General features: G+C 42.9%; 1 protein-coding gene across 2 annotated transcripts in view; it reads left to right on the top strand.

Moving 5' to 3' along the window:
- The window catches only part of SAMD4A (sterile alpha motif domain containing 4A), an 82,695-nt gene that overhangs the window by 9,909 nt on the left and 50,960 nt on the right, over positions 1-21,826 (top strand). The window lies entirely within an intron of this gene.

The following is a 21,826-nucleotide window of genomic DNA, read 5'->3' as shown; positions in this document are numbered from 1 at the left end:
AATGTTTTCATCAGATTACTTTACACTTTGGTTTTCTCCTTTGCACAGTTAGACACTGCAATGCAAAGGGAGTTCTAAGGCCAACTGTGGCATTTTAGATGTTCAGGTTTGAGGTGTTAATGATGAGGCAGTCTTGGTCAAGAACAAGAACATGACTTTGGAGTCAGATGACTTAGTTTTAAATTCCAGCTCCAATAGTAACTAGGTATGTGACAATGGACACATTACTTGGCCTCTAAACCTCCTTCCCTCATCTATAAAATTAGAATTGATTGCAGTAGAAACCTCTTAATTAACTTGATCAGGATGGTTAGTTGATGTGGTTATTGCAAGAGCCATTTAAAGCAGGATGTTGTTTGAAAAGGAAAAGACCTTATATGATTTTAACTTAAAGGATAAATACATACATTAATGTGTGGTCTTTTGTGGTGAGTTATGACCCTTGCTTTGGGCTCCTGACTGTGGCAGGTCTTGATCTTTACTGCATAAATCACATCCTTGATGCATTATTGTCTGTGATTTCTTTAAAATGGAGCGGGCATTTGAGGACATTTGCAAACAATCAGGGTATAGAATCTTTCTAAATAGTTTTTTTTTCTTTTAAAAATTTAGCTTATAGTTCTCTCACACTGAATTCAACAGTAGATTTTTAAGTAAAACAATGACTATTTCTAAAGCATAGAAAACAAAGTTTTGTGTAACTTTTTTGTAATTCATATGTCATCACTGCTGTTATACCTTTTAATTTAATATATTGACCATAATAAGTGCACTGGCATAAACAGGTTTGGGAACAAATTCAACTAACTCTTGGTACACCCACAAATCAGCCGGTGGGAGCAGAAACACAAGTAAATTACAGTCCTTAAGGAGCCAATGAGCCATGGGCATCACTAAGTAGTCTAAAGGGACTGGAGAATGCTGGGTTGGTCCAGCAAGTTGTTTAAATGGAGATGAGTAAAGAGAGCTAGTTCTAAGGGTTATTGTGAGGATTAAATGAGAAATGTGTGTAAAGCACTTTCCAGTAGGGAGATGCTCAACAAGTGAGAGCCCTCATTATTTCTCGCTGGTTGTTAATGCTGATGCAGGAAGGGGTGCTTCTTCCACTGGCCAGGCTCTGCAGTAAACTAGGGTGCAATGGGCTCCCTCTTCCAATATGCTAACCTGGATATCAAGATACTTTACTCAGCTCTATGGAGAGGTGAAGAGCCAGCCTTCCACAAACACCACCAGTATCCCTTTAAGGCCTGTTCCAGTGATGCATCTTACTAAATACCTTAAAATGGACCAGAAATTTAAAAAAAAAAGAGTCAAGAAGAAGGTAAAAATTTGTTAATGTTGCTTCTATGGGATCCATTGCTAACACGAACAATTTTTTTAAAATTAGTACTAAGTATAAGGATATTATTTTAATTTATAAAAATGACCCTTAAGTAACAGAATAAGATTGACTGCAGATAAGTGACACATAGATACAGGCCAGGGAAATGTGTCCAGGGAGAGGGTGCCATGAGTTAGTGCCAAGGTGAACAGAGCAGTGGATCAGGAAAGTCGCTGCCCTGAACTAGGCATGTGATCTCCCTCTCCGAAGGACTGCTACTTCCTTATGAAGGCATGATGTGGGGTGGCCCCTAGAGACCCTCTCTGGCCTTGCACTCTATGCTTCCAAGGTAGAAAAATCTCCAACTCCTTGTGCACTGGTGGTGAGTATTCTGTGCTGTTATACTGGGCTGAGTGGATGGAGGAGAATGAAATGTCAAGCAATGTGTTGGGCTAGCCTAAGAGAATTGGCACCCGCCAAGGCCAGGAGGAGATCCCTCTGCTATTCTCCGAATTAACCACACACTCAGTAACAACATTATATGGTTTTGGTCCCCCACATTTTTAAAAGAATGCGAACACCAGTAACCAATACCTGGAATGTGGATCTGGGAAGTCTGCAGTCAGGGCTTGGGGGAATTACTTTCCCTGTATCTTTTGAAGGGAGTCCTTGTTAATGCCATATATTACCTATGAAAAATAAAAGGGAGAAAGAAGATATTCTAAAAGAAAAGACAGGGTAATATAGCCTGGAGTAGTATTAATAGGAAGGGTACTCCCATGAGATCCTTGGTCATGTAGAGAGAATAGAAAACTGCCAAGGATTCCAGGTAAAGATCTTGGTGATGGTGAAATTCCAAGGCATGTGGAATCCAAATGTGGATTTTCTGTCCTTTCTGAGCTTAAAGAGAGAAAATTGTCTTAAAAAAAGAGAAATTACCAGGCTCAGTTGCCTGGTGCCTAGATCGCAGGCTCTTGAAAGCCACTCTTGTGATGGGAGTCTGTTAGAAGAGGACCGTTTGAAGGTTCTGTTTTAAGAGATCTGATAAACATTTGGCAGGTTACTAGTCTTGTTCCCATACCACTATGTCAAACGTTTCCACAGTGGGAGCAGGGACATGCAGCTTTGGGGCTCTGTCCCAAAAGCTTCTACCCATTTTGGATTAAAAAGCCCCACAACTTTTGCTATATCCAAGTTAAAATCAAATTAGACGTGTATCTCTTAGTCCCAGCTTCCCAAGAGGCAGTCCCCGAGTAGCATCAATGGACAAGGGGTGATGGTGACAGGTGTTAAGAAACTGAGCACACTCTCCTGATCTATCACTAGTCTCAAGGTGTGAAGCTTCTGGACGAGGACACATACTATATACAAGTCTCCTTGGAAGAGGACACATACTATATACAAATCTCCTTTAAACAGTGCTGTATTCTGAAAAAATTGCCGGAAATAACCTTATTTTGAAATGACCTTTTTTTGAATCAGACAATTCTTCTATGACTTGGGGTACAAATTGTCTTGGTTTTTAAATGATCTTCATTGATAGGAACTCTTAAAATCAGGTAAAGGGCCTCAGCTCCTGAGATTCTCTATCAAAGTTAATGTATAAAGTATTTTAAAATAACGAATGTTGAAAGGATTTCATCGGGTGGTTTTATTTTGTGATAGGTATCATAGTTCTCTCATTAGTACATTGGCATTCTTGAGGTGACTTTCTTGCTTTTGGTTTGCTGTTTTTAACAAGTCCCATTCATATGTCCTTGGATGGACCGGGTGGGTAGTGCCGCTCATTTCCACCTCAGGCTGAGTTTGTAAATGCAGAGGGAAGTCTTCCTGAATACTTTCAGGGGCTGGAGAGAGAGCTTGTTGAGGAGAGAGCCACGTAAGGGCGTGGCTGGAATGATGCCTGGGTCTGCATCCACTGGATGCGTTGGGAGAATGCTCAAGATTGCAGCACACTTGGAAAGCTGCAAGAATTTCATAGTCATTTGGCCTCAAGGAGATAGGATGTGAGAAAGGAAATTCTTTCTATATGCTCATTGTTATCTGAGGAATTATTCTGTGCCTGTGATATTGTTATTAACTCTACTAGGTTTAGCAGGATAATTTTAATATCCCAACTTAACGTTTGTTATTCTAAAAGTCAGAGCTTACGACAAGTACAATAATGGTATCTTTGGGTAAAAATGACTACACTTGTGTGTTTGTTTACTTTTGACAATGTAGCTCCAAATTCACCTGGAATCTCAAAGCATTGTGGGCTTCGCTTCAAAGTAGGAGAGTTTTTTACTCCCAAGAGGGTCTCTGCTTTGGTTATGAGGCCGACAATGTGGTTGAGACCAGCCAAGTCCCTAAATCTGGACCTGAGCTGCAGATCCTAAATTCAAGGCCAGCTTGTTGCATAGCTCCCTGCTGTTCAGGAATGAGTATTGTCAGTACTCAGAGAAGGTAGATGGCTTGTAAGCAAATAATGTGTTGCTTGAGGCTTTCTTTTCAAGCCTGTGAGATCTGTGAAAAAGAATTTAAAGCTTCTTATGGTCCCAGTTCTTTTCCTAATTTTCTGTTGGTGATCTCTCTCGGGCTAGACAGCTGCTTAATTTGTATTTACTTCTAGAGTTGTTCTCTTGCTCCTCTTCCCCAGCCACTCCATCTGTATGCAGTCCAGAGAGCAGGCTAATTATGGAGTGCTGGAGAAGCAGTTGCTCAGAGAAAAGCTCTTTAAGGGCTCGACTGGGATAGCTCAACGCCGAGGTCACACTCATGACCATCTCCTCACTCATGTCTACGCGCCTGCATGTGAGCTGCCTTCCATCCTTTTGTAGTTGCGTGAACAAACTTCGTAGAAATGTCAATACAAGAAATAAGTGCTTTTTCTTAAAGGACAGAGCCAGTGAAGGATTTCATGTGTACTTCTTGGGTCTTCACACTGAAAATAGCCACAGAGTGGCCAGGAAAAAAGATAAGCTCCTATCCTTAACTAAGGCTTTTCATTTTTGGCTGCCCCGCTAATGGCTTAGGAGCAAGAAGCTTTATACACACTCAGGGGTCAAACTCTCAACCTGGTGGGATTCAAGCAGAAAAGGGTGCTGAAATTCCTTGACCCAGGAGATTGCTTTGGCTGGCACTAGATTTATCTTCAACTTAAAGACTCTATAGAGTGCCAATGCCAAGTCTATCCAGAAATTAGTGAAATTTCTACCTCAAACAAGTCCATGACAGTCCTGAGGATTCCAGTGGGAGTCCTGTCTCTAAGCCCATCACAGAGTGGAGTTGGGGTCATTGGTGCTAGAGATGTTTGCTTTCCCTCAAGTCCTGTAGTTCAAAGATATGTCTGATTTTCCAAAATTGCCCCAACTTGGATCCACCTCCTAAAGTTTCTCTTCCAGGAACTTCTTTTAATTATGTAAATAACTCTTCTTTATCAATCCTCTAATTTCCTTAACTTCTTCTCCCCTACTTGCAGTCTTTTTGTTCTACTTTCTAGGTGATTTCTATAAAGTTATCTTCCAAACTTACTATATAATTTTTAAGTTTTTGCTATATTTTCAACTTGCAAGAGTTCTTTCTTATTCTTTGAATGATCTTTTTTGTCTTGCATTCTGTTCTTATTTCATGGGTGAAAATTTTTTCTAATATCTCTGAAGACATTACAATTGATTTTTGAAGTCTTTTTCTGCTCCCATATATGGAGGTTTTTTTTCTGTTTTGGACCCTGTCTCTCAAATAAGAGTTCTTTCATTGAAGAGGAAGGCACTAGAACCTTGTGTGTGTGAATTTCATCACAGAGATTAGGTAGGGACCTGGCCTGGCTGTTTGTTGGGGACTCACACATATCACCAGCTAGGATCCTTTTTTTCACGTAGTGTCCATTTCCCCTAGAGCCGTGGTCGGCAAACCGCGGCTTGCGAGCCACATGCGGCTCTTTGGCCCCTTGAGTGTGGCTCTTCCACAAAATGCCACATGCGGGCACACACACACAGTGCGATTGAAACTTCGTGGCCCATGTGCAGAAGATGGTATTTTGTGGAAGAGCCATACTCAAGGGGCCAAAGACGCATGCGGCGGGCCAAAGAGCCACATGTGGCTTGCGACTGTGGTTTGCCAAGCCGCAGTTTGCCGACTACTGCAGAGGAATCTGTATCTCCTCCTGAAAAATATAGGCCTGATTTCCTGGTTCTAGGGGCTGTTAGAAGAAAGATGCTAAGAGACTCACCTGGTTTTTGTGGGGTGGGAAAGAGAACCTAAGGGTCTCTCTGTACCTTCGACATACTTTCTATGAAGCCTCCTATTTTCGGCCCCTCTGCACCTCTGCCTTCAGAGGTACCTGCTCTCTGAGTCCTGAACTTCTTGGGAGTTCTGCCACGTGAACTGCATGATTCCTCTTGCTATGGGCATACATGCTACCTTTCTTTGGTCTACTTAGTTATCCCATGTCCTTCTCTTTTTCAGTTTCCAAAATTATGTTGATACCCACTGTCATCTCCAGTCATCTCTCTCCTGCATCCTTTTCCTTGTGGGTTTATGTCTTTGCTGTCATTTTAGTAAATTTGCTGAAGGAACAGAGTAACAGCTGCATAAATTGAAAGTCTAGTTTAATTTACTTGTTTATTATCTAACTCCCCACTTGAATATAAATTCCAAGGGGTCAAGGATGTGATTTTATTCAGTGCAGTCTTCCCGTTGCCCAAAATACTGCCTAGCCTATTGTTAGATGTTGAATAAATACTTGTTGACTGAATAAACGAATGAATGACATGTAATGTAGATCTCCTTGTACAATGTCTATAGCCTGATAATAACTATCTTAATTATTTTAATCATTGAGGTTTAGGTAATGAAAACAAACTTTAAGCTACTGATGGCCATTGATTTTAAGTGGGGGGAAATTTGTCTCTTGAACTTAATGGAATCGCTTCTCAGCCTTTTGACTAAGATCAAGTGTAAACTTAATGGAAAGTATTTGAAGTATCTTTACCTCTTCTATAACTCCCTCTTCAACATGGAACTTTTCCTGATAGTTACACTATTTGCACTGTTGTACAGATCTATAGGCCTCAACATTTAGATCCTGCAATGCATTGCTTTGGAGTTACATGAGAGATTATCTGTTTTATATCACAGATCTATTTTTCTCCCCCTCTCTATCAATGGCATTGATATGAAGACTAGTGACCATTGATATAGTATGAATCGTGAAGACCAAAAACACTGCCATTTCAGTCATAGCTTCAGTGTCAATTTTGTTGAGTTAGCTTGGGAATTGCTGTATCTTTCTAGGTCTCTGATAGAGAGATAAAATGGCAAGGGCGTGGATTAGATGGTTCCTAAGTCATATTTTCAAAGTTCCTTCCAGCTTTAAAGTTCTGGAATTCTGAGATAATTAGGCAGTAAATAAATGGGGGAAACATTGCAGTGCTACACATTCCAGTCTTCCGAAAATAATATTTTTGGAAACAGAGCTCAAGAAGGTAGCACCATCATTAACATTCCATCAGGACCCATTCCATTGGGCACTTAACGGCATCTATGTGCTTTTCAGTAAAACATTGGCATTGCTCTCTGCCAATTCTTTTGAGGGCTTGACTCAAAAATGAAAAGCTCAACACCCACCGCACTGAGCACTCGGTGAGTCAGTGTTCATTTCAGGAGGGACCATTCTTGAAGCACAGCTTTTCATTTAGGGAAATATCATGGTTATCTTACATCTTTGAAGGGGGAGGGGACTAGGTTGTTTCTCTTAAGTCTGTTGCTCCTCCAGCTTCTAATTTAAAATGAAAATATTCTGGTTTGACTTTTTAGGCAGATGCTTGCCTGATTCTGCCCTCAGAACACCCACACAAGACCAAAACCATAAGCTTTGTGAGCCATCTGGGGAAAGCCCAAATGGAAAAGAGATGCAGGTGATTTCAGATTCAGTGGTAGAGAATCTTCATGCTACTTAGAGCCATGCATTTTAAATTACTGCATGCAAAAACCAGCTTGCAAGGAAACAACATATTTACCACAGAAACAAGAGAGGAGAGCTTTTTTGACTTTCATATCTTTCCCCTGATACTGTCATCCTGAAATGGAGGGCTGGGATTCAGAGAGGCAGCTTGTCCTAGTGCATTACCACCTCCTCAAAAGCACTTATGAGCTCTAGACAGTTTCGCACAGTGGATAGAGCATCGGCCTGCGGACTGAAGGGTTCCGGGTTCGATTCTGGTCAAGAGCTTATGCCCAGGTTGCGGGCTTGATCCCCAGTGTGGGGTGTGCAGGAAGCAGCCTATCAGTGATTTGCTCTCATCATTGATATTTCTATCTCTCCCTCTCCCTTCCTCTCTGAAATCAATAAAAATATACTTTAAAAAAACACACTTATGAGTCCTTGAGATATTGTGACAAATTAATTGAAATTGAAATCACCCAAAATTTTTACTTCCTTCAGCAATTCTTTACCTTCATGCAGAGTGTTACTTAGAATATTAACACTGCCTTACAGCTCCTAGCTGCTGTGTGCTTCTAAATGATGAAAGGTGATGGCTCAATCAATGATGGAAGATATTTTGCATCTGTGCAGCTCTCTCTTTTATTATACTCTTTTTGGCATCTGTAGCCCTAATGACTAGCACAGTGCCCTGTGCATAGAGGTGCTCACTGTTGAATGAGTGAATGAATAAGGAGGTTAGCTTAAACTCTTTCTATAGGAAGGTAACAACTCATATTTCAAAAGTATTATTTCATACATCATCTTAGTGGGCCTTCATCATTGCTTATAGTGTCCAGCATATGTTCAGCAAATGGCAGATGCTTAGCAAAATTGGACGGATGGACGATGCAGGCAGCATCTGATCCCACGGCAACCATGGGAGGGAGTTAGAAGAAGTACTACCATTGTTGTAACTGTTCTCTAGCACACTGAGACCTGGAGCCAACAGACTTGCTCAGGGTTTTGCATATTGAGAGCTCATTGTCAGGGCTGAAAGCCTAAGCCCAGAGTTCTTTCTGCCACAAGGAACCATGTGGTATTGGGCTTAAGAATGCAGGCTTGAAAGTTAAAGAACCTTAAGCTTTGAACCTGATTCTCTCTTGCCCCTTCCTAGTTGTCTGATCTTTTATAAGTCCCCTACTCTCTGCACCTCAGCCTCCTATCTGTGAAGTGTGTGTGTGTGTGTGTGTGTGTGTGTGTCTGTGTGTGTGTTAGGCAGGGGTGGTAGGGGAGGAGGCGGGGAGGGGGCAAGAGAACAATGATGGACCCTACCTTAGAAGGCATTAGATGAGGATTATATGGAGCAATATGTATACATATTTGGCCGAGTACCTGATGCTTACTCAGCATTGGCAAACGGTAGCTAGGGATGTTGTGCTCAGTCTCATATGGCCTTCTCTTCAGAAAAAAGGCAGTCCTTAAGGATGAGTCTTTTAGGTTGCATCTGGGGAAATGACAGTACAGTATCCCCAGCCCCGGGCAGGTCAAGAAGGAAAACAGAATAAAGAGTCTGAAATTCAGTCATTCAGCCACACTTTGATGAGAGCCTAAAATGTGCAGGAGAAATGAGAGCATTGGGCTGAGCCTGGAAGGGGGAGGAATGATCTAATTTAGCGCCTTCCCTTTTCCAGAATCTAGCCTGCGGTGAGCAGCTGGCAGCTCCTTTACCCAGACACCCTGGCTGGCTGTTCTATTGGTGTTACAAGGCAGACTTTTAAAAAATACGGAGAAATAAATAATGTGGGGACAATGGCTTATCCGAGTGGGAATGGCACTGCATAAAGTTGCTAATAAATAGCATCAGCGCAGGGCGGCTCAGCAAGGGGCTGGGAGATCATCCACGGGCTGCAATGGCTTTTTTTTTTTAAATATATTTTATTGATTTTTTACAGAGAGGAAGGGAGAGAGATAGAGAGTTAGAAACATCGATCAGCTGCCTCCTGCACATCTCCCACTGGGGATGTGCCCGCAACCCAGGTACATGCCCCCGACCTGAATCGAACCTGGGACCTTTCAGTCCGCAGGCCGACGCTCCATCCACTGAGCCAAACCGGTTTCGGCTACAATGGCTTTTTAACGTTGTGCTCTCAGCCCTGAGAGCATAGCACATGATGGGCACTCAACAAATGTCTGATGAATGAGTGAGTGAATGAATGAATGAATGAATCTGTTCCAACTCCTTGCTTTGCATGTGCAGAACCCAGTGTCACCCACCCTTGTAATAGGTTCTTGGCTTAAATTTCTAATTATCATGGAGTCCTTCAGTAAGGACTTCGGTCTATCAGTGTTGCTTACCAACGTCAGGACAAAGAGAAGGTCTCATGAGAAGTTCTGAACACTGAAATTCAATGGAAAAGAAGGAGATTTGCATACCCTGACCCTTCAGAAAATAGAAATGAAATGTGAGAACTTAAAATGCAGGGGAGGAAAGACCAGGTTGTTGAGTCAGAATCAAAGGAAGATCATTCTGATTGGGATGGAGGAAAGTCTGTCCCTGTAGACAGGTTATTCTTACTCTGACAACTAATGACTAATATTTCTATAGCACTTTATTTGCAAAACATTTTCATGTACATTAAATAATTTGATATTTCCCCATTATCTACTAATGGGGGAAACATATCTACTAAACGTGGAAACTGAGGCACTGAAAGGTTATATGGCTTCCAACCCGAATCCCAAATTCTTCTCACTTCAGTAGGCTGATTTTGTTGTGGTTGGCTCCTACCCCAACATCAAGAGAACGCGTGTCCAGCCGGCAAGTTGGGCCAGTGCACTTCACCTTGAATGTGCACACCAATTTCCTAGGATCTTAAAATGCAGATCCTGACTCAGTGGATCTGGGGTGAGGCCTGAGAGTCCAGCCTTTCGAACAAGCTCCCAGATGATGCCAGCGCTGCTGGCTCATGGATCTAGAGCACAAGTTTTTGACTTTGGGGAATCAGAGGTGCTCTTACCAACCGAGTTTCCAGACTAAGAGAAAATGTGCTTGGAGCTTTCTGAAGCCGATTCATAGCCAGAGAGGACCTGGGCTGACCCCTGACTCACTCTTCCTACTCAGCTAGCGTGAATGGCCACAGCCAGAGGTTAGACACTGTTGCCCCAAAGTCCAAACATTTGTCTAGGGAGTCATTAGAAATTTCTGTCCAGGTATTGTTTGGGTTGGAATTCTGGTACCAGAATATAATTTATTTTACCTGGAGGGCAGGGCAAGAGTGTTAAAATCCTGGGCTGAAGAGTCTGAGCAGAATTCTGCATGTGAACCCAAAGCAAGTAAGATATATTACTGGGTGAAGCGATGATTTGTATGCTGTATTTTAAAAACCACTTGCAAAGTAAACAAGATGCCTCTAATCTTTGGGGGCATGTTCGTAAGACCAGGCAGAAGCAGCAGCCAACCTGAGGAGGTTTAAGATGTCTAGGATGTGGGACAGAGTTTGGAGCCACTGAGGCAAGGAGATAGCTAGCCTGACAGTGGTTCTCAGCCCCGGCTAGCCATTCAAACCACCCCGGCTCTCCCTAGCTGGCTTGGCTCAGTGGGTAGAGCGTCAGCCTGTGGACTGAAGAATCCCGGGTTCGATTCCAGTCAAGGGCACAAGGGACTGACGGGCTTGATCCCCAGTAGGGGGCATGAAGGAGGCAGCCAATCAAGGATTCTCTCTCCTCACTGATGTTTCTATCTCTCTCTCTCTCTCCCTTCCTCTCTGAAATCAATAAAAATATATTTAAAACAAAACAACCAGCCAGGCACAACTAAAATTACAGATGCTCAACCCCATTACAGGGATTTCCAATTACTTGATCTAGGACGGGGCCTGGGCATCAGGATTTTTTAAAGGCCCCAAAGAAGTTGAATGTGCAGCCAAGGTTGAGGACGACTAGCCTAGGACAAAAACATGGCAGATGTGAGAAAATGTCACAGGCAGGGAGGTAGAATGAACAGTTTGTATCAATATATACATACAATCAATTCCCATTACTTGGAATAGTTATGTTCTATAAAGTCACTGTGAACACTAAATTCACAAATATTGAATCATTGCTCCTGGAGACATACAGGATGGGTTCCTGCAAGACTCACATTTTCATCCACTGATTAATACATAACTTAGTGTTACGGGTGTTTCTGTTTAAAGACATTTTATTTAATATATAATGTTGGATTCATTAACATTGAACTCATGGCCAACACCACTATAACTCATGGGTAAATGGAGCTAATCTAGCACATCCATTTTCTCTGTAAAGCACATCACAGCCTCCTTGCACTTGGGAACACTGGCCAGCACCTCAGCACTACGCTATATATTATTTTTGGTATTCTTTAACCCTCGCCTGAGGATATGTTTATTTATTTTAGAGAAAGGAAGGGAGAGAGAGAAACATCGACATAAGAGAGAAACATTGATTAGTTGCCTCCCGTATGCACCCCAACTGGGGACTGAACCCACAACCTAGGCATATGCCCTGACGGGGACTCGAACCTGCAACCTTTCAGTGTATGGGATAATGCTCCAACCAACTGAGCCATAACAGCCAGGGCAGCACTATGCCATGTTACTTTATTTTATTATTTTTTAAATCTTTATTGTATTACATATGTCCTCCCCCTCCCCCCCCATTGAGCTCTTCTAGCCTGACCCTGCCCCCCAACCCAGGCCTTCACCACCTGTTGTCCATGGGTTATGCATTACTGGTATATGCATACATGTTTTTAGTTGATCTCTTCCCACCCACCCATCCTCCCCCACCTTCCCTCTGAGATTTATTTGTCAGTCTGTTCCATGCTTCTCTGTCGCTGGTTCTATTTTGTTCATCAGTTTATTTTGTTCATGAGAGTCCACATATGAGTGAGATCATGTGATACTTACCTTTCTCTGACTGGCTTATTTTGTTTAGTATAATACTCTCCAGGTCCATCCATAGCTCTATGCCATTTTAAACAGCAAATTCACAAATAAAACGCACGTAAATTAGACAGATGGGACACTGAAAAGACCTCGGAAAGGACACTTGTTTATAGTGTGAGAGCTGAAATGGGAAGGCGGACCAATGTCTGTCCTGCCTCAGTGAGGAGCATGCGCATCAGGGACTTGGATTTTCGCCACTCTGAGTGCGTCCAAGAATGACCATGAACATGCTGCGAGTACTGATTTTGAGGCTACAAATACATTTTAGCAAACAGGTGAATTTGCAAATACAGACTCTGTGAATAATGAGGATCAAGGGTATATAAGACATGTAATAGGACACGCACACTCTACAGTTTGTCTGACAGGTGAAGGAGGACCCAGAGTAGACGAGGAGCCGACCTGTGGACCTGTACTGGCCTTGGGAGCTCAGCCCAGCCCAGCCAGCCCTCCTCATAGTCCAACTGTTGTTCTCTTTGCTGCTGGGATCAGAAGGCTCCTGATAGCCCTGCCACGTCATATCCACTAAGAATTTCATGCTCTTCAAGCCTATTCTTAAACTAGACCAGTCGGGGGCTGAATTATTCCAGGAACCTCATGCTTGCAGTGTCTCTGGAAGTCTTTTATTCCAGGACTGATTTATAATACCCAAGTAGATGAGTTGAGAGCAATTACGTAAACGCTGTTTCTCTGGGGTAGGGAAGAACGGTATGGTTTAAATGAAAAATGCAGTGCCAAGTCAAACATTCAAATCATTATGTGTAATTACAGACCACAGTAAATCAATTTTACAAACGCAGTACCAATCTCTCCGTGTTCCAACACCCACGGGGTCAGGTTGTGACAGTTTCGAATTCAAGAAGAGGCTGAAATAGAAACGAAAGCGGGAATTGGGGTGTGTGATGTCTCAAGAGCTTGTCTTGAATCACATGGTGATTCAATCAAATATAATTAAGAAGCCAGGAGACCCTAAACCATCCGGTTGCTCTTAATTAACAAAAACAACCACAAAAATCATCTGATTAGCAATGTAAGCTCAAATGGTGGAGTTTTTTTTGAATGGTCATTAATGTGTATTGTTACAGTTGACATGTAGATGGATGCTTTAATGAAAACAAGAACCAATTCACTAATCAGTAAATTGCCCTACTAGCCACAGTGCTGAGAATCTCCAGTTCTCATTCTTCTATCAAGGAACTAAGTTAAGAATTAGTCAGGAATACGTAATACATTTCCAATTAGTTACAACCCTTCTCCTGACACTGGAAAGAAAAGAAAAAAAGAATGTTGCTTGATTGAGGCAAAGGTTCAGAGTTTCATGCTCAGAGAAATCCTGGCACCAGTCATGCATTTGGCTGGTGCTAAGTTGAGACCCTAATGGCAGTAGCTTCACGCATCTGCTAATGATGCCGGCCCTTGCCTACTCAGTGCCATTGCTTTTAAAAGCCACTTTGACCTCTTATCTGGGAAACTTTAACCTCCAGAAACCATGAAGACTTTGCCTGGAATTCAGCTCAAGACAGAGTTAGTAGACAAGATGGTAAAATATTCCTTATTAGCCCCTTTCAAGTGATTGACCCACCTCTCCTTTGGATAAGTATTGCTAGTGGTGTCAGGATGTAAAAGAATGATACCCTGATGCTTTGTTCAATGACTCTGACCGTGAATTGAGACCGATGCTCTCAGGAGGGCTTGGTTGATCAGTCATGAAACCCTGGCTGTTTGCCATTGCAAACTTGGATTGCTTTGCTGGTACCCATGCTCTGTTAGCAGCCTGGGCGTTGTTGAACACAGATGGTCATTGTATTTTGTAAGCCTAAGAAGTACTCCCTGGAGAGGCATGTGAGCTGAGGTCCCGTTACATTTGGAGTTATCTTCTTAGAAAGGGGTAAGAGGGAGATTTAGTCATCAAACATCTATCTTTCTGAATTTCTCCACCACCTCTCTTCCTTAAGCGCGGTGACTAGAGCATTTTTTACAGATACATTGGAAAACAACAAAGGAAATATCCACTTAAATCCACTCCTGGCCACTTGCTTAACTCAATTATTTTCTTGGTGTCATTAAAAAAAAATAATTCAAATTCTGCAGCTTTATCGATGCTCATTTCTGGACATCAGTTCACTCTCTATGTGAGTAGAAATTCCATGGACAAACCTCAGGGTCAAGTGCATATAGATACAACTATGCACATGAAAAGAAACATAATGCAGGAAAGTAGAAGTTAACCCAGTGCACAGGAACTTTAGAAATGGCTGGACTGATCCCGCAGTTCCTTGAATTGGCTTAAACATCTGCTTCAGTGGTGTTAAATTATTTCCATGGTTGATGTCATTGGTTTTGATAGAATGGAATGAGAGGAGTTTCCTTTTAGGACTGACTGCTTGAGTTGAAGTTACATTTGTGAATAAAATTCTGCTATTTTCTATAAAATGTACGTAGATTGCCTTCTGGTCTAACTTGTTTCATAAATAATGACAATGTACCGTCAAAGAGCAGTTATCTAAAATAGGTTTTCTATGGGATGACACCCAGTTTTGCCATTATAGAAACAGACAAGAGAGGACAAATGAAATGTCCCAAAGATTAATGCAGCTATAAAAGTCTGCCAGAAACATTCTAATTTGCTTCCTAAAAGCCCAAATGTTTAAGTGATAATGTGAAGGCAGAAACATACATCTTTGCTCTGCCCAAAGGCTGAGCCGTCCTTAGAGTAATAAGAGCTGACACGGGTGACAAGGACTCAGGTTACTGGGAAAGTCTCTCAGGTACTTCTCCCTGCACCAGAATGTTTTTGCTTCAATGCCATATGGAGATGAGGTTTCAGGGGTCGGGGAAGAGATTTCGCTGTGTGTATTTGTCAGCCCCGTGGTGATGTTCGTTCTTTGCAGCTTTCTCCTCTTCCAGGGTTTCCATTTGTTTGGCTTTGTTGCACAGGCAAGCATACACTTTATCTTCCCAGGGAGCGTGGCTTCCTTCCGGGCTTGTCGGGAACTCCCTGTCCACCAACCACATCTTGGCTTGGTAGCATGTTCCCTGTTCTCCCCCCAGAATGAGGTGGAGTCTGAAGCTGTGTGGGGGAATCATCTTCTGGTGTCCAGATGTTGTGAGCACTGGTTTTTCAAACCTTTGGACAAGAAACAAAGAGCAAGCATGCAGCGTTGAGGCATATAACCTTCCAGATTTGCTTTTAATCTGTTTCCTGAAGCCACAAGGGCAGAGCATGTTAATTTTAACCTTAGTAATTAATACTCTTCTCCCCCCACTCCCTACACAAATCTATACTTGGCCATAAATGCGACTGGTGTTACTTTGTCTTTTATTTTATTTTATTTTTTTGCATGATGTCACTGATCAAATATTCTGGGTTTGTTTGTTGTTGTTGTTTTTTAAAAAAATGTATTCTTGTACTCCTATTAATCTTTTCTTCCCCAAAGATTCCCACCACAGGGCCCCAGATTACTGGTTGTGGTACCACAAAACCAACTAAAGAAGAGGAATCGGGGCCTAATGTCGTTTCACCACTGAGCCTTGCTAAAACGTCAGTTGTTTTTGTTTGTTTTTAAGCAAATGCCTGGAACATTCATACATGTGGTGTTAGCAGAACTCTATTCTTTGAACATGGAAAGCCTTTAGGAGCAGTTCCTTCAGTGCTCTGAAATCGGTGCTCTTAGAAGAAATTCTTGGGACGGCACCTGAAAGATGCTTGATAAGCAGGCCAAATCCAAGGGCAGAAACACTCCCCAATAACTTTGAAACAATAGCAACTGCTGTATATTGCAGTTGCCAATGGGTTGATCCTTTTTTTGCCTTTAAACTTGAAAATTATCAAACCATATCGTGCAGCAAAACTTAAGAATCACATGTTGTGAGCTCGTATACTGGTGTATTCACCAAAGGTTCTACTGATACTCCTGAATGTCTTTAGGGAGTAGGATCTAGAAAAGATTGTTAAAATACACCATTAGCAACATACAAGTAGACTATTCCTTGTGTTTTTTTTTTCTTTTAAAAAATATTTTTTATTAATTTCAGAGAGAAAGGGACAGGGAGAGAGAGATAGAAGCATTGATTGGCTGCCTCCTGCACACCCGTTGCTGGGGATCGAGCCTGCAACCCAGGCATGTACCCTGATGGGAAATCGAACCATTACTTCCAGGTTCATAGGTCGATGCTCAGCCACTGAACCACATCAGCTGGGCCCCTGTGTTTTTTCTTACTATGTGGACATGCAGCATACATCACCAGAGTAGGAAATTGGCCAGGACCTTTTAATTCAAGAAAGAAATCCTCAGGTAATATTTTAAAATCACATGCAAGTGCTTAGTCCCCTCATTCTACTTTCTAAAATCCCTAAATTAGAATGAGTTCTTTCTGAAAAGTTGAGTTGTAATAGCAATTGGATTGAGTTTTATCATATGAGCATCTAAAATTTGAAAAATTTACAAAGCACAAGTTTTTCTGCAGGTTAGAAATGGGGAGACTAGCTTAAGAAGAAGAAAGATTAAAATTGCAAATTATGTCTATGCGGCTGAGCTCATAAGGTCCTGATGAGGGTGCAGAACCCAAGCTGGGGTTGAGAAGGCAGGTTATTTGGTTTGATGAAAGAGGATGACATTAGGAGCTTGGGGATATTTAATGTCCTTTTTTTCTAAAGTCAGTTTCAGCAGTCTAGATCTAGACTCTAGAACAAAATGGAAATAGATGGAAAAATGCACTGTTAGCAATAAGAAATAATGGTTTAAGGAGTTAGAATAACTAGGCAAGGCACACAGAGGACTTGAAACCCACAAGGTCCTGAGGGCATCAGTATCACCTATGGAAGCCTCACTCAGTAGAGAGAGCAGAGAGCAGCAGTCATCTCGGTTTGCTTATTGAGTTCATGACTCTATTTTTAACTAAAACAGTTGGGAGTAGGGCGTGGCTCAGTAGCTAGAGAGAGCAGAGAGCAGCAGTCATCTCGGTTTAACAACTAAAACAGTTGGGAGTAGGGCATGGCTCAGTAGCTGAGCATTGACCTATGAACCAGGAGGTCACGGTTCGATTCTGTGATTAGGGCATGCAGTGTGGGGCATGCAGAAGGCAGCCGATCAATGATTCTCTCTCATCATTGTTGTTTCCTCTCTCTCTCTTTCTCTCTCTCTCTCCCTCTCCCTTTCTGAAATCAACAAAAAAAATATATTTTAAAAACTTACAAAAAGAGGTATAAATTCAGCAACATTTAAATTTATTTTTTATTAATTCTATAACTCTTCACATACATGTGAAAACATACATTGATAGCACAGTATTTTATCTGCTAACAACGCTGGGTGCACATAGGGACTCTCAGGTCTTTGATAACCCATTGGGCCCACAGCTCACAACTTGGGAGTTACTGAATTATGTTGTCTCTCAGGGTGCTTCCAGCTCTAAACCACAGTTATGACTCTGTGCTCATAACAATAACTTTTAAAGCATAAGTTGCATTCAATGTGTAAATTCAAAGAGAACAGGAAAATGTGCAATGTGTCTTTAAAAGATCTCCATTGAAGTTGATGGTGATAGAGTTTGGTGTACGGCCAAGCTTCAGTGACCTGGACTGTTTGCTTATGGGGATCACTTCCCGCTTTGGCAGTGAGGTGTAGCACTCACCCTGACAGCGGACCAAGGCGGTAGTTGGACCAGCTTCCCAAGCCTTTCTCCCCCTACAAACCCTGTTATCTGTCATCTTAGAAGGCAGGAAAAAGGTAGTTATACCTCATTTTCTTAAAAGAGCACTAAATATCCTGAAAAGCTTTTTCCCAAATCTTACTTCACTAATTGCAAATGGAGACAGAAGTCAAAGATGGTCAAAGGACATGGGAAAGAAATAGATGTCCAGGCTATCAAGAAAATACTTAAAGGAACAGCACCTAGAGCCAGGCATTGCATCTTCCCCTAAAAAGGCATTGGAAGGAGTCACAGTAAAGATGCTTGGAGATGAAAAGAATCAGGAGGTGTGATGAGGCCGAAGGATGGCCCCTGAGGGTATGACAGACTTCATTGCCAGATTTTAAGACCCTCTGTGCTCGCATCACACATTATTTTTAGCTGCTTTTTCATATTTAAAGTAGACTTACTTATTATTTATTTTTTAATGTATGAGTGCCCCCAAAATTACAGCATCCTGCTGACATATATACATGTACGTGCATAATACGTGTGTACATTCCTGAACTTTCTCGTAGAGGCTTCTAAGAATATAAGCAGTATTGAATCTAAACTGTACATAAGATTAAGTTTAGCTTCAGTTTTCCCAGAGCAAGAGAGGCACGATTTTGCCTCCCCGGGTAATTTTTAGTCTGATTTCCAAAACGATGAATCCACCCTGAAACACACTGGCCCTGTGCCCTCACCTTTAGGAAGTCACAAATGCAATATGAATTTAGGACCTGAGTCCTACTGGAACCTGCCCTTTACTAGTGTATGCTGAGATATTTTCCCCCAAGGTGTACTTCATTCTGCATCATTGGAATATGACTTTGGGGCAGCCTATAGGGGAGTTAAGCATTAGCTGCTGTCTGCTGCACAGCGGTCAGTGAGCGAGAGCATTCCAAAGGCCTGCCTCTAGCTGGAGTCATCCTGGGGCCACAAACACAGCGCTGCAAAGCTTCTCGGGCCTCTCTCCGCTACCTCTCCTCCCTTCTCATAGGAAAACGAGTTTATTTTTGCCTGATTATCAATTCTCCCTCCATTGGTCACCACTTCAGATGAGTTCTTCTGGTTAAAAATAATAATAAAATGGAGCAATGGGCCAACCATCGATCCTGTGCCTCTGGCCACCTCTTTAATTCCACAGTCACGTGGCCTGCTTTCCTGCACTCTTCCTGCCATGGCATTTATTATTCCCGCCGCCACTTTATGCCAAAGTACTCCCTCACACAAAACAACATAAAAATCGGCTTTGAGGTCACTATTACTTGTACTTGAAGATCTGTCTTCACCCCAAAGTGGCACTATTGGCAGGTCACCTCGTTCAGTCTCCTTCCCAGAGGTAGACAAGCCTGTATCACCTCAGTTCTCTTTAAAGAAATCGGGCCTTTGCCCAGCATGACTTTGCCTTGATCGAGGTGTATGTCCAGCCTCGCTCTAATCCATGGCCCTCTCTGAAGATCAGAAGTGTCATTGAGGCAGTTTGCTTGGTTGCTGTGGCTGGGTGATCCTAAAGAGTCATTTCTGGGTTTGGTGCCAGTTGTGGGAGTCTTTATGGTTTAAACAGGGAGGGGCCTTTAGTAGAAAGTCATTGGGAAAATGCCCAGGCACCTGAGGTGTAACTGATGTTTTATTAGAGGCAGAGGCCAAGTTCATATCATATCCCCTGTGACTTCAGTCACGCTCAGGAATGTGCAAGGAAATAGGTGTAGATTTCAATGAATAAATCCCTATAAGTCCCATTAAGTTGGGTAAACATTTAGTTCCACTCTCGGTAGCTAGTGGGTTCCCTGGATATTCACAACTTCCCCAAGAATGCCCATCAGTCGGGAGGTGACCTGGCCTTTAAGGAAACTTTAGATGGAAAGAAGCAAATGGGCTCCATCCAAGAATGAAATTCAGCTACATATGGGTGGTGGTGTTCTGAGGATCTAAGGATCTTAGCAGTGTTATCACCCATGGCTAGGGATTCAGTTACTGCTGTTAACCAGGCGGTTCTACCAGCTACCAGCTGTCTATCTCTCTTTGGCAAAGTCCGTTTCTATGGTTTCAGGCTCACTCCAATCCTGGCTGGGAAGAGGAGCACCATGTCCACTTGGGGCATACTTGGTTGGCACCATTCAGAGCCTCCAGCAGATAGTCTGAAATGACTGCAAAGGTAGCAGAAAGCAGAGACGTCTAAGCTGAAACATCCCAGCACTTGGGTAGCCCTAACAAAGTCTACCCAATTTCATATAAATACTTAGACAGGCATGAAATGGATTTTCTGGATGTCTGGCTTTTCTTCCTATTGGCTTCCCTCTTCATTTTTGCTGCTGCTTCCTATTTATTTATTTATTTTCTTTTTCTGCGGGTTTTTTTTTTTTTCCTTGTTCTCTTGCTAATTCTGATCCAACCAGGTAGCAATGCGTTTTCCAGGGAGCCTTTTAAATAGTGTCTTCCCTAGTCTATTTAGTGGAAATGCAAGCTGTTTCAGCCTGTTAAGGTAAAAAAAAAAATTTTTTTTAATATTCCCTTTGCATATTTTTAAGTTAGATAACAATTCCTCGCTTTTGATAGACTCTACCCAAATTAGAAATTTTTCAGATTACAAATACTAAACTCAGCAGTTCCTCCCCCACTCCCTCAACCCCCCCTTTTTTGTTGTTGTTGCTGAAGAAAGTTCTAGCCCTTTTGCCTATGCCCCTTTCACACACAAGGCTGCCCTTCTGGCCACACAAAGCCAATTGGAAACATGGACAACAGCGGTGTGAGCTCGCTGCTCTCAGGGCCTGGTTCATGCCAGCTGACCACGGGAGCCAACCCACACCACTACTGTCCCAAACACACTTTTTGAAAACACCCAGCCTTTTTGGCTTCGGTGTTTATCTTTTTAAGTGGGAGCAAGGCAATCTGCTGGCCAGGTCTTCATGTGGGTGCTGCCCCACCCGAAATGCGATTTAACAAAAAGCAGAACTTCCTACATGGTGGGGATGTCGGGTCTGCTTCCCCCAAAAAACACAGAAAGATTGACGCCATCAAAGACGTGCTGGTCTGGCCTCGGGACAGCCAAGACCTCGCTGGAGGGGCTAGAGCCTGAGATGGGACTTAATGGCTCCCCTGAAAAATGTTTTAAAACGCATGCGGCTCAGCTCCATGTTAGCCCTGCAGAGTCCAAATAAACTGGACCTGTCAGGAAGCGGCGCGGAGCGAGTGTTATGAACAGACTCCTTTTGTGAAGCTGGCGCTTTCCACGCCCAGAAAAACCAGCCGAGGGTAACGCCGGCTCCCTCGGCGTTGATTTTGGTCAAATCCCTCCCTTGAATGACCTCAATGTAATTTGGGTAGTTATGTGAGACGTGTTGCTTTTTCCTAGTTTTCTGGAAAAGAAATTAAAAACGGGGGCCGCGCAGATGTTGCCCACGGTGCGGAAGGGCTGGACATGCCGGTGGAAACCATGCCCGGCTTCCCGAGAGCACCCGCTGGCTTCTGAATGAAAGCCTTGTTACCTGGAAGTGTTTTCAATATAAAGTTTGGCATCACCCTGTGGAGCCGCGGGAAAGAATCGGCCCTTTCACACAGAGCTGCCGGTCCCGCTCCCCGAGATCCGTGTTAGCATCGGGCCCTCGCTAAGCCTGCGCCCCTTTGAGAGGAAAGAGTCCCCTGATTCCTGGTTCAGGGCTAGTCCACCTTCTTCTGATTCAGCCCAGCAGAGGCCCCTGCTGGCCAGGAAGTCCACCCTCACGACACGGGTAATGCTGGTTTTGTGTGTTTAAAAAATTGCCCAGCACATGTTTTTGCCACTCTTGGCGGATGGCCGCTGTGCCAAGCTGTCAAGTCTGTCCTAATTAATGGCCCGACTGCTAAGAACCCTGATTTCTAGAGTCAGAACCAAAACCAGATCCCAGCCCATAAAGGCTAAGGTCACAGATGTGGGCACTGTAGGTGCAGCCTCCCTGAAGAGACCCAACCCCCCGC

Source organism: Myotis davidii, unplaced genomic scaffold (assembly GCF_000327345.1).
Source record: "Myotis davidii unplaced genomic scaffold, ASM32734v1 scaffold281, whole genome shotgun sequence".
Lineage (NCBI taxonomy): Eukaryota > Metazoa > Chordata > Mammalia > Chiroptera > Vespertilionidae > Myotis > Myotis davidii.
Note: the sequence above shows the minus strand (reverse complement) of the source record. Positions and strands in the feature narration are given on the sequence as shown.